Raw genomic sequence first — 12780 nt, 5'->3', positions numbered from 1 at the left:
CTAGAGGACGGTGGTTGCAGCTGCCAGCCCTTTCAATTCGCCGCTGGCATGCTTCTGGCAGGTGCTCCAGGACGACTTTCCTGCGTTTTGACTTGGTCCTGATGCAGACGAATCTGGAGAATTCTTGTTCGTACCCTGCGTTTACAAGTTGCAGAGATCTCGATGGCAGCTGCAGAGAAGAAGGGCTGTGCTGAGTTGCTCGGGAAGCAAGGACATAGACAGCGCCTTGTGTTTGGGAGTGAGCAGCTGCTGGTTTTTTGCAGTTGACTTCGCTGTGCACTGAATGTCAGGTGGAGCTGTGCACTCTTCTACAACGAGCAGGGCAGCAGAAAACAGAGAGCACAGATGTCTGACAGCAGTTTGAAGCTTGCCTAGGAAAGAGCAGTGTTTTTGGAGTGTTCAGCAGATCCATGTTTCTGGGCAAGGGCGGGATGCGTGCACTGTGCTGGCAAGCTTTCTCCCTGCGAGACACGCTGGAAAAGCTTGTCGCTATGATGCAGTCAGCTAGAGACGCAGACTCCGGCTCTCCGCAGCTGTCCGCAGGGAAGCGGTGGTTGCCGGCGTCTTTCTGCCGAAGCCGCGCTTTGCAGCCTACAAGTGCGGTTCACGTCAGCGGTGCACCTAGTAGCCGCTTCTTCGCCTCCGGCAGCCGGGGAGAGCGGTTGGCTTCTGAGAGGCGAAGAACGAAACTGGCTTGTGTGCGCAGCCTTGGCACTGCTAGAGGACGGTGGTTGCAGCTGCCAGCCCTTTCAATTCACCGCTGGCATGCTTCTGGCAGGTGCTCCAGGACGACTTTCCTGCGTTTTGACTTGGTCCTGATGCAGACGAATCTGGAGAATTCTTGTTCGTGCCCTGAGCTTCCGAGATGCAGAGAAGAAGGGCTGCGCTTAGTTGCTCGGGAAGCAAGGACATAGACAGCGCCTTGTGTTTGGGAGTGAGCAGCTGCTGGTTTTTTGCAATTGACTTTGCTGTGCACTGAATGTCAGGTGGAGCTGTGCACTCTTCTACAACGAGCAGGACAGCAGAAAACAGAGAGCACAGATGTCTGACAGCAGTTTGAAACCTGCCTAGGAAAGAGCAGTGTTTTTGGAGTGTTCAGCAAATATATGTTTCTGGGCAAGGGCGGGATGCGTGCACTGTGCTGGCAAGCTTTCTCCCTGCGAGACACGCTGGAAAAGATTTTCGCTATGATGCAGTCCGCTAGAGACGCAGACTTCGGCTCTCGGCAGCTGTCCGCAGGAAAGTGGCGGTTGCCGGCGTCTTTCTGCCGAGGCCGCGCGTTGCAGCCTACAATTGCGGTTCACGTCAGCGGTACACCTAGTAGCCGCTTCTTCGCCTCCGGCAGCCGGGGAGAGCGGTTGGCTTCTGAGAGGCGAAGAACGAAACCGGCTTGTGGGCGTAGCCTTGGCACTGCTAGAGGACGGTGGCTGCGGCTGCCTGCGCTTTCAATTCACCTCTGGGATGCTTCTGGCAGTTGCTCCAGGACGACTTTCCTGCGTTTTGACTTGGTTCTGATGCAGACGAATCTGGAGAATTCTTGTTCGTGCCCTGAGCTTCCGAGATGCGGAGAAGAAGGGCTGCGCTGAGTTGCTCGGGAAGCAAGGACATTTACAGCGCCTTGTGTTTGGGAGTGAGCCGCTGCTGGTTTTTTGCAGTTGACTTCGCTGTGCACTGAATGTCAGGTGGAGCTGTGCACTCTTCTACAACGAGCAGGACAGCAGAAAACAGAGAGCACAGATGGCTGAGAGCAGTTTGAAGCTTGCCTAGGAAAGAGTAGTGTTTTTCGAGTGTTCAGCAAATCCATGTTTCTGGGCAAGGGCGGGATGCGTGCACTGTGCTGGCAAGCTTTCTCCCTGCGAGACACGCTGGAAAAGCTTTTCGCTATGATGCAGTCCGCTTGAGACGCAGACTTCGGCTCTCCGCAGCTGTCCGCAAGGAAAGCGGCGGTTGCCGGCTTCTTTCTGCCGAAACCGCGCTTTGCAGCCTACAAGTGCGGTTCACGTCAGCGGTGCACCTAGTAGCTGCTTCTTCGCCTCCGGCAGCCGGGGAGAGCGGTTGGCTTCTGAGAGGCGAAGAACGAAACCGGCTTGTGTGCGCAGCCTTGGCACTGCTAGAAGACGGTGGCTGCAGCTGCCAGCCATTTCAATTCACCGCTGGCATGCTTCTGGCAGGTGCTCCAGGACGACTTTTCTGCGTTTTGACTTGGTCCTGATGCAGACGAATCTGGAGAATTCTTGTTCGTGCCCTGAGCTTCCGAGATGCAGAGAAGAAGGGCTGCGCTGAGTTGCTCTGGAAGCAAGGACATAGACAGCGCCTTGTGTTTGGGAGTGAGCAGCTGCTGGTTTTTTGCAGTTGACTTCGCTGTGCACTGAATGTCAGGTGGAGCTGTGCACTCTTCTACCACGAGCAGGGCAGCAGAAAACAGAGAGCACAGATGTCTGACAGCAGTTTGAAGCTTGCCTAGGAAAGAGCAGTGTTTTTGGAGTGTTCAGCAAATATATGTTTCTGGGCAAGGGCGGGATGCGTGCACTGTGCTGGCAAGCTTTCTCCCTGCGAGACACGCTGGAAAAGCTTGTCGCCATGATGCAGTCCGCTTGAGACGCAGACTCCGGCTCTCCGCAGCTGTCCGCATGAAAGCGGTGGTTGCCGGCGTCTTTCTGCAGAAGCCGCGCTTTTCAGCCTACAAGTGAGGTTCACGTCAGCGGTGCACCTAGTAGCCGCTTCTTCGCCTCCGGCAGCTGGGGAGAGCGGTTGGCTTCTGAGAGGCGAAGAACGAAACCGGCTTGTGTGCGCAGCCTTGTAACTGCTAGAAGACGGTGGCTGCACCTGCCAGCCATTTCAATTCACCGCTGGCATGCTTCTGGCAGGTGCTCCAGGACGACTTTCCTGCGTTTTGACTTGGTCCTGATGCAGACGAATCTGGAGAATTCTTGTTCGTACCCTGAGTTTACGAGTTGCAGAGATCTCGATGGCAGCTGCAGAGAAGAAGGGCTGTGCTGAATTGCTCGGGAAGCAAGGACATAGACAGCGCCTTGTGTTTGGGAGTGAGCAGCTGCTGGTTTTTTGCAGTTGACTTCGCTGTGCACTGAATGTCAGGTGGAGCTGTGCACTCTTCTACCACGAGCAGGGCAGCAGAAAACAGAGAGCACAGATGTCTGACAGCAGTTTGAAGCTTGCCTAGGAAAGAGCAGTGTTTTTGGAGTGTTCAGCAAATATATGTTTCTGGGCAAGGGCGGGATGCGTGCACTGTGCTGGCAAGCTTTCTCCCTGCGAGACACGCTGGAAAGGCTTGTCGCTATGATGCAGTCCGCTTGAGACGCAGATTCCGGCTCTCCGCAGCTGTCAGCATGAAAGCGGTGTTTGCCGGCGTCTTTCTGCAGAAGCCGCGCTTTTCAGCCTACAAGTGCGGTTCACGTCAGCGGTGCACCTAGTAGCCGCTTCTTCGCCTCCGGCAGCCGGGGAGAGCGGTTGGCTTCTGAGAGGCGAAGAACGAAACCGGCTTGTGTGCGCAGCCTTGTAACTGCTAGAAGACGGTGGCTGCACCTGCCAGCCATTTCAATTCACCGCTGGCATGCTTCTGGCAGGTGCTCCAGGACGACTTTCCTGGGTTTTGACTTGGTCCTGATGCAGACGAATCTGGAGAATTCTTGTTCGTACCCTGAGTTTACGAGTTGCAGAGATCTCGATGGCAGCTGCAGAGAAGAAGGGCTGTGCTGAGTTGCTCGGGAAGCAAGGACATAGACAGCGCCTTGTATTTGGGAGTGAGCAGCTGCTGGTTTTTTGCAGTTGACTTCGCTGTGCACTGAATGTCAGGTGGAGCTGTGCACTCTTCTACAACGAGCAGGACAGCAGAAAACAGAGAGCACAGATGGCTGAGAGCAGTTTGAAGCTTGCCTAGGAAAGAGTAGTGTTTTTCGAGTGTTCAGCAAATCCATGTTTCTGGGCAAGGGCGGGATGCGTGCACTGTGCTGGCAAGCTTTCTCCCTGCGAGACACGCTGGAAAAGCTTTTCGCTATGATGCAGTCCGCTTGAGACGCAGACTTCGGCTTTCCGCAGCTGTCCGCAAGGAAAGCGGCGGTTGCCGGCTTCTTTCTGCCGAAACCGCGCTTTGCAGCCTACAAGTGCGGTTCACGTCAGCGGTGCACCTAGTAGCCGCTTCTTCGCCTCCGGCAGCCGGGGAGAGCGGTTGGCTTCTGAGAGGCGAAGAACGAAACCGGCTTGTGTGCGCAGCCTTGGCACTGCTAGAAGACGGTGGCTGCAGCTGCCAGCCATTTCAATTCACCGCTGGCATGCTTCTGGCAGGTGCTCCAGGACGACTTTTCTGCGTTTTGACTTGGTCCTGATGCAGACGAATCTGGAGAATTCTTGTTCGTGCCCTGAGCTTCCGAGATGCAGAGAAGAAGGGCTGTGCTGAGTTGCTCGGGAAGCAAGGACATAGACAGCGCCTTGTGTTTGGGAGTGAGCAGCTGCTGGTTTTTTGCAGTTGACTTCGCTGTGCACTGAATGTCAGGTGGAGCTGTGCACTCTTCTACCACGAGCAGGGCAGCAGAAAACAGAGAGCACAGATGTCTGACAGCAGTTTGAAGCTTGCCTAGGAAAGAGCAGTGTTTTTGGAGTGTTCAGCAAATATATGTTTCTGGGCAAGGGCGGGATGCGTGCACTGTGCTGGCAAGCTTTCTCCCTGCGAGACACGCTGGAAAAGCTTTTCGCTATGATGCAGTCAGCTAGAGACGCAGACTTCGGCTCTCCGCAGCTGTCCGCAGGGAAGCGGTGGTTGCCGGCGTCTTTCTGCCGAAGCCGCGCTTTGCAGCCTACAAGTGCGGTTCACGTCAGCGGTGCACCTAGTAGCCGCTTCTTCGCCTCCGGCAGCCGGGGAGAGCGGTTGGCTTCTGAGAGGCGAAGAACGAAACTGGCTTGTGTGCGCAGCCTTGGCACTGCTAGAGGACGGTGGTTGCAGCTGCCAGCCATTTCAATTCACCGCTGGCATGCTTCTGGCAGGTGCTCCAGGACGACTTTCCTGCGTTTTGACTTGGTCCTGATGCAGACGAATCTGGAGAATTCTTGTTCGTACCCTGTGTTTACGAGTTGCAGAGATCTCGATGGCAGCTGCAGAGAAGAAGGGCTGTGCTGAATTGCTCGGGAAGCAAGGACATAGACAGCGCCTTGTGTTTGGGAGTGAGCAGCTGCTGGTTTTTTGCAGTTGACTTCGCTGTGCACTGAATGTCAGGTGGAGCTGTGCACTCTTCTACAACGAGCAGGACAGCAGAAAACAGAGAGCACAGATGGCTGAGAGCAGTTTGAAGCTTGCCTAGGAAAGAGTAGTGTTTTTGGAGTGTTCAGAAGATCCATGTTTCTGGGCAAGGGCGGGATGCGTGCACTGTGCTGGCAAGCTTTCTCCCTGCGAGACACGCTGGAAAAGCTTGTCGCTATGATGCAGTCCGCTTGAGACGCAGATTCCGGCTCTCCTCAGCTGTCCGCAGGAAAGCGGCGGTTGCCGGCGTCTTTCTGCCGAAGCCGCGCTTTGCAGCCTACAAGTGCGGTTCACGTCAGCGGTGCACCTAGTAGCCGCTTCTTCGCCTCCGGCAGCCGGGGAGAGCGGTTGGCTTCTGAGAGGCGAAGAACGAAACCGGCTTGTGTGCGCAGCCTTGGCACTGCTAGAGGACGGTGGTTGCAGCTGCCAGCCCTTTCAATTCACCGCTGGCATGCTTCTGGCAGGTGCTCCAGGACGACTTTCCTGCGTTTTGACTTGGTCCTGATGCAGACGAATCTGGAGAATTCTTGTTCGTACCCTGCGTTTACAAGTTGCAGAGATCTCGATGGCAGCTGCAGAGAAGAAGGGCTGTGCTGAATTGCTCGGGAAGCAAGGACATAGACAGCGCCTTGTGTTTGGGAGTGAGCAGCTGCTGGTTTTTTGCAGTTGACTTCGCTGTGCACTGAATGTCAGGTGGAGCTGTGCACTCTTCTACAACGAGCAGGGCAGCAGAAAACAGAGAGCACAGATGTCTGACAGCAGTTTGAAGCTTGCCTAGGAAAGAGCAGTGTTTTTGGAGTGTTCAGCAGATCCATGTTTCTGGGCAAGGGCGGGATGCGTGCACTGTGCTGGCAAGCTTTCTCCCTGCGAGACACGCTGGAAAAGCTTGTCGCTATGATGCAGTCAGCTAGAGACGCAGACTCCGGCTCTCCGCAGCTGTCCGCAGGGAAGCGGTGGTTGCCGGCGTCTTTCTGCCGAAGCCGCGCTTTGCAGCCTACAAGTGCGGTTCACGTCAGCGGTGCACCTAGTAGCCGCTTCTTCGCCTCCGGCAGCCGGGGAGAGCGGTTGGCTTCTGAGAGGCGAAGAACGAAACTGGCTTGTGTGCGCAGCCTTGGCACTGCTAGAGGACGGTGGTTGCAGCTGCCAGCCCTTTCAATTCACCGCTGGCATGCTTCTGGCAGGTGCTCCAGGACGACTTTCCTGCGTTTTGACTTGGTCCTGATGCAGACGAATCTGGAGAATTCTTGTTCGTGCCCTGAGCTTCCGAGATGCAGAGAAGAAGGGCTGCGCTGAGTTGCTCGGGAAGCAAGGACATAGACAGCGCCTTGTGTTTGGGAGTGAGCAGCTGCTGGTTTTTTGCAGTTGACTTCGCTGTGCACTGAATGTCAGGTGGAGCTGTGCACTCTTCTACAACGAGCAGGACAGCAGAAAACAGAGAGCACAGATGTCTGACAGCAGTTTGAAACTTGCCTAGGAAAGAGCAGTGTTTTTGGAGTGTTCAGCAAATATATGTTTCTGGGCAAGGGCGGGATGCGTGCACTGTGCTGGCAAGCTTTCTCCCTGCGAGACACGCTGGAAAAGATTTTCGCTATGATGCAGTCCGCTAGAGACGCAGACTTCGGCTCTCGGCAGCTGTCCGCAGGAAAGTGGCGGTTGCCGGCGTCTTTCTGCCGAGGCCGCGCGTTGCAGCCTACAATTGCGGTTCACGTCAGCGGTACACCTAGTAGCCGCTTCTTCGCCTCCGGCAGCCGGGGAGAGCGGTTGGCTTCTGAGAGGCGAAGAACGAAACCGGCTTGTGGGCGTAGCCTTGGCACTGCTAGAGGACGGTGGCTGCGGCTGCCTGCGCTTTCAATTCACCTCTGGGATGCTTCTGGCAGTTGCTCCAGGACGACTTTCCTGCGTTTTGACTTGGTTCTGATGCAGACGAATCTGGAGAATTCTTGTTCGTGCCCTGAGCTTCCGAGATGCGGAGAAGAAGGGCTGCGCTGAGTTGCTCGGGAAGCAAGGACATTTACAGCGCCTTGTGTTTGGGAGTGAGCCGCTGCTGGTTTTTTGCAGTTGACTTCGCTGTGCACTGAATGTCAGGTGGAGCTGTGCACTCTTCTACAACGAGCAGGACAGCAGAAAACAGAGAGCACAGATGGCTGAGAGCAGTTTGAAGCTTGCCTAGGAAAGAGTAGTGTTTTTCGAGTGTTCAGCAAATCCATGTTTCTGGGCAAGGGCGGGATGCGTGCACTGTGCTGGCAAGCTTTCTCCCTGCGAGACACGCTGGAAAAGCTTTTCGCTATGATGCAGTCCGCTTGAGACGCAGACTTCGGCTCTCCGCAGCTGTCCGCAAGGAAAGCGGCGGTTGCCGGCTTCTTTCTGCCGAAACCGCGCTTTGCAGCCTACAAGTGCGGTTCACGTCAGCGGTGCACCTAGTAGCTGCTTCTTCGCCTCCGGCAGCCGGGGAGAGCGGTTGGCTTCTGAGAGGCGAAGAACGAAACCGGCTTGTGTGCGCAGCCTTGGCACTGCTAGAAGACGGTGGCTGCAGCTGCCAGCCATTTCAATTCACCGCTGGCATGCTTCTGGCAGGTGCTCCAGGACGACTTTTCTGCGTTTTGACTTGGTCCTGATGCAGACGAATCTGGAGAATTCTTGTTCGTGCCCTGAGCTTCCGAGATGCAGAGAAGAAGGGCTGCGCTGAGTTGCTCTGGAAGCAAGGACATAGACAGCGCCTTGTGTTTGGGAGTGAGCAGCTGCTGGTTTTTTGCAGTTGACTTCGCTGTGCACTGAATGTCAGGTGGAGCTGTGCACTCTTCTACCACGAGCAGGGCAGCAGAAAACAGAGAGCACAGATGTCTGACAGCAGTTTGAAGCTTGCCTAGGAAAGAGCAGTGTTTTTGGAGTGTTCAGCAAATATATGTTTCTGGGCAAGGGCGGGATGCGTGCACTGTGCTGGCAAGCTTTCTCCCTGCGAGACACGCTGGAAAAGCTTGTCGCCATGATGCAGTCCGCTTGAGACGCAGACTCCGGCTCTCCGCAGCTGTCCGCATGAAAGCGGTGGTTGCCGGCGTCTTTCTGCAGAAGCCGCGCTTTTCAGCCTACAAGTGAGGTTCACGTCAGCGGTGCACCTAGTAGCCGCTTCTTCGCCTCCGGCAGCTGGGGAGAGCGGTTGGCTTCTGAGAGGCGAAGAACGAAACCGGCTTGTGTGCGCAGCCTTGTAACTGCTAGAAGACGGTGGCTGCACCTGCCAGCCATTTCAATTCACCGCTGGCATGCTTCTGGCAGGTGCTCCAGGACGACTTTCCTGCGTTTTGACTTGGTCCTGATGCAGACGAATCTGGAGAATTCTTGTTCGTACCCTGAGTTTACGAGTTGCAGAGATCTCGATGGCAGCTGCAGAGAAGAAGGGCTGTGCTGAATTGCTCGGGAAGCAAGGACATAGACAGCGCCTTGTGTTTGGGAGTGAGCAGCTGCTGGTTTTTTGCAGTTGACTTCGCTGTGCACTGAATGTCAGGTGGAGCTGTGCACTCTTCTACCACGAGCAGGGCAGCAGAAAACAGAGAGCACAGATGTCTGACAGCAGTTTGAAGCTTGCCTAGGAAAGAGCAGTGTTTTTGGAGTGTTCAGCAAATATATGTTTCTGGGCAAGGGCGGGATGCGTGCACTGTGCTGGCAAGCTTTCTCCCTGCGAGACACGCTGGAAAGGCTTGTCGCCATGATGCAGTCCGCTTGAGACGCAGATTCCGGCTCTCCGCAGCTGTCAGCATGAAAGCGGTGTTTGCCGGCGTCTTTCTGCAGAAGCCGCGCTTTTCAGCCTACAAGTGCGGTTCACGTCAGCGGTGCACCTAGTAGCCGCTTCTTCGCCTCTGGCAGCCGGGGAGAGCGGTTGGCTTCTGAGAGGCGAAGAACGAAACCGGCTTGTGTGCGCAGCCTTGTAACTGCTAGAAGACGGTGGCTGCACCTGCCAGCCATTTCAATTCACCGCTGGCATGCTTCTGGCAGGTGCTCCAGGACGACTTTCCTGGGTTTTGACTTGGTCCTGATGCAGACGAATCTGGAGAATTCTTGTTCGTACCCTGAGTTTACGAGTTGCAGAGAAGAAGGGCTGCGCAGAGTTGCTCGGGAAGCAAGGACATAGACAGCGCCTTGTATTTGGGAGTGAGCAGCTGCTGGTTTTTTGCAGTTGACTTCGCTGTGCACTGAATGTCAGGTGGAGCTGTGCACTCTTCTACAACGAGCAGGACAGCAGAAAACAGAGAGCACAGATGGCTGAGAGCAGTTTGAAGCTTGCCTAGGAAAGAGTAGTGTTTTTCGAGTGTTCAGCAAATCCATGTTTCTGGGCAAGGGCGGGATGCGTGCACTGTGCTGGCAAGCTTTCTCCCTGCGAGACACGCTGGAAAAGCTTTTCGCTATGATGCAGTCCGCTTGAGACGCAGACTTCGGCTTTCCGCAGCTGTCCGCAAGGAAAGCGGCGGTTGCCGGCTTCTTTCTGCCGAAACCGCGCTTTGCAGCCTACAAGTGCGGTTCACGTCAGCGGTGCACCTAGTAGCCGCTTCTTCGCCTCCGGCAGCCGGGGAGAGCGGTTGGCTTCTGAGAGGCGAAGAACGAAACCGGCTTGTGTGCGCAGCCTTGGCACTGCTAGAAGACGGTGGCTGCAGCTGCCAGCCATTTCAATTCACCGCTGGCATGCTTCTGGCAGGTGCTCCAGGACGACTTTTCTGCGTTTTGACTTGGTCCTGATGCAGACGAATCTGGAGAATTCTTGTTCGTGCCCTGAGCTTCCGAGATGCAGAGAAGAAGGGCTGTGCTGAGTTGCTCGGGAAGCAAGGACATAGACAGCGCCTTGTGTTTGGGAGTGAGCAGCTGCTGGTTTTTTGCAGTTGACTTCGCTGTGCACTGAATGTCAGGTGGAGCTGTGCACTCTTCTACCACGAGCAGGGCAGCAGAAAACAGAGAGCACAGATGGCTGAGAGCAGTTTGAAGCTTGCCTAGGAAAGAGTAGTGTTTTTGGAGTGTTCAGCAGATCCATGTTTCTGGGCAAGGGCGGGATGCGTGCACTGTGCTGGCAAGCTTTCTCCCTGCGAGACACGCTGGAAAAGCTTGTCGCTATGATGCAGTCCGCTTGAGACGCAGATTCCGGCTCTCCTCAGCTGTCCGCAGGAAAGCGGCGGTTGCCGGCGTCTTTCTGCCGAAGCCGCGCTTTGCAGCCTACAAGTGCGGTTCACGTCAGCGGTGCACCTAGTAGCCGCTTCTTCGCCTCCGGCAGCCGGGGAGAGCGGTTGGCTTCTGAGAGGCGAAGAACGAAACCGGCTTGTGTGCGCAGCCTTGGCACTGCTAGAGGACGGTGGTTGCAGCTGCCAGCCCTTTCAATTCGCCGCTGGCATGCTTCTGGCAGGTGCTCCAGGACGACTTTCCTGCGTTTTGACTTGGTCCTGATGCAGACGAATCTGGAGAATTCTTGTTCGTACCCTGCGTTTACAAGTTGCAGAGATCTCGATGGCAGCTGCAGAGAAGAAGGGCTGTGCTGAGTTGCTCGGGAAGCAAGGACATAGACAGCGCCTTGTGTTTGGGAGTGAGCAGCTGCTGGTTTTTTGCAGTTGACTTCGCTGTGCACTGAATGTCAGGTGGAGCTGTGCACTCTTCTACAACGAGCAGGGCAGCAGAAAACAGAGAGCACAGATGTCTGACAGCAGTTTGAAGCTTGCCTAGGAAAGAGCAGTGTTTTTGGAGTGTTCAGCAGATCCATGTTTCTGGGCAAGGGCGGGATGCGTGCACTGTGCTGGCAAGCTTTCTCCCTGCGAGACACGCTGGAAAAGCTTGTCGCTATGATGCAGTCAGCTAGAGACGCAGACTCCGGCTCTCCGCAGCTGTCCGCAGGGAAGCGGTGGTTGCCGGCGTCTTTCTGCCGAAGCCGCGCTTTGCAGCCTACAAGTGCGGTTCACGTCAGCGGTGCACCTAGTAGCCGCTTCTTCGCCTCCGGCAGCCGGGGAGAGCGGTTGGCTTCTGAGAGGCGAAGAACGAAACTGGCTTGTGTGCGCAGCCTTGGCACTGCTAGAGGACGGTGGTTGCAGCTGCCAGCCCTTTCAATTCACCGCTGGCATGCTTCTGGCAGGTGCTCCAGGACGACTTTCCTGCGTTTTGACTTGGTCCTGATGCAGACGAATCTGGAGAATTCTTGTTCGTGCCCTGAGCTTCCGAGATGCAGAGAAGAAGGGCTGCGCTTAGTTGCTCGGGAAGCAAGGACATAGACAGCGCCTTGTGTTTGGGAGTGAGCAGCTGCTGGTTTTTTGCAATTGACTTTGCTGTGCACTGAATGTCAGGTGGAGCTGTGCACTCTTCTACAACGAGCAGGACAGCAGAAAACAGAGAGCACAGATGTCTGACAGCAGTTTGAAACCTGCCTAGGAAAGAGCAGTGTTTTTGGAGTGTTCAGCAAATATATGTTTCTGGGCAAGGGCGGGATGCGTGCACTGTGCTGGCAAGCTTTCTCCCTGCGAGACACGCTGGAAAAGATTTTCGCTATGATGCAGTCCGCTAGAGACGCAGACTTCGGCTCTCGGCAGCTGTCCGCAGGAAAGTGGCGGTTGCCGGCGTCTTTCTGCCGAGGCCGCGCGTTGCAGCCTACAATTGCGGTTCACGTCAGCGGTACACCTAGTAGCCGCTTCTTCGCCTCCGGCAGCCGGGGAGAGCGGTTGGCTTCTGAGAGGCGAAGAACGAAACCGGCTTGTGGGCGTAGCCTTGGCACTGCTAGAGGACGGTGGCTGCGGCTGCCTGCGCTTTCAATTCACCTCTGGGATGCTTCTGGCAGTTGCTCCAGGACGACTTTCCTGCGTTTTGACTTGGTTCTGATGCAGACGAATCTGGAGAATTCTTGTTCGTGCCCTGAGCTTCCGAGATGCGGAGAAGAAGGGCTGCGCTGAGTTGCTCGGGAAGCAAGGACATTTACAGCGCCTTGTGTTTGGGAGTGAGCCGCTGCTGGTTTTTTGCAGTTGACTTCGCTGTGCACTGAATGTCAGGTGGAGCTGTGCACTCTTCTACAACGAGCAGGACAGCAGAAAACAGAGAGCACAGATGGCTGAGAGCAGTTTGAAGCTTGCCTAGGAAAGAGTAGTGTTTTTCGAGTGTTCAGCAAATCCATGTTTCTGGGCAAGGGCGGGATGCGTGCACTGTGCTGGCAAGCTTTCTCCCTGCGAGACACGCTGGAAAAGCTTTTCGCTATGATGCAGTCCGCTTGAGACGCAGACTTCGGCTCTCCGCAGCTGTCCGCAAGGAAAGCGGCGGTTGCCGGCTTCTTTCTGCCGAAACCGCGCTTTGCAGCCTACAAGTGCGGTTCACGTCAGCGGTGCACCTAGTAGCTGCTTCTTCGCCTCCGGCAGCCGGGGAGAGCGGTTGGCTTCTGAGAGGCGAAGAACGAAACCGGCTTGTGTGCGCAGCCTTGGCACTGCTAGAAGACGGTGGCTGCAGCTGCCAGCCATTTCAATTCACCGCTGGCATGCTTCTGGCAGGTGCTCCAGGACGACTTTTCTGCGTTTTGACTTGGTCCT

This window comes from Taeniopygia guttata, chromosome 34 (assembly GCF_048771995.1).
Source record: "Taeniopygia guttata chromosome 34, bTaeGut7.mat, whole genome shotgun sequence".
In the NCBI taxonomy this organism is placed as follows: Eukaryota; Metazoa; Chordata; class Aves; order Passeriformes; family Estrildidae; genus Taeniopygia; species Taeniopygia guttata.
The sequence above is the reverse complement of the archived record's forward strand: the minus strand, read 5'-3'. Positions refer to the sequence as shown.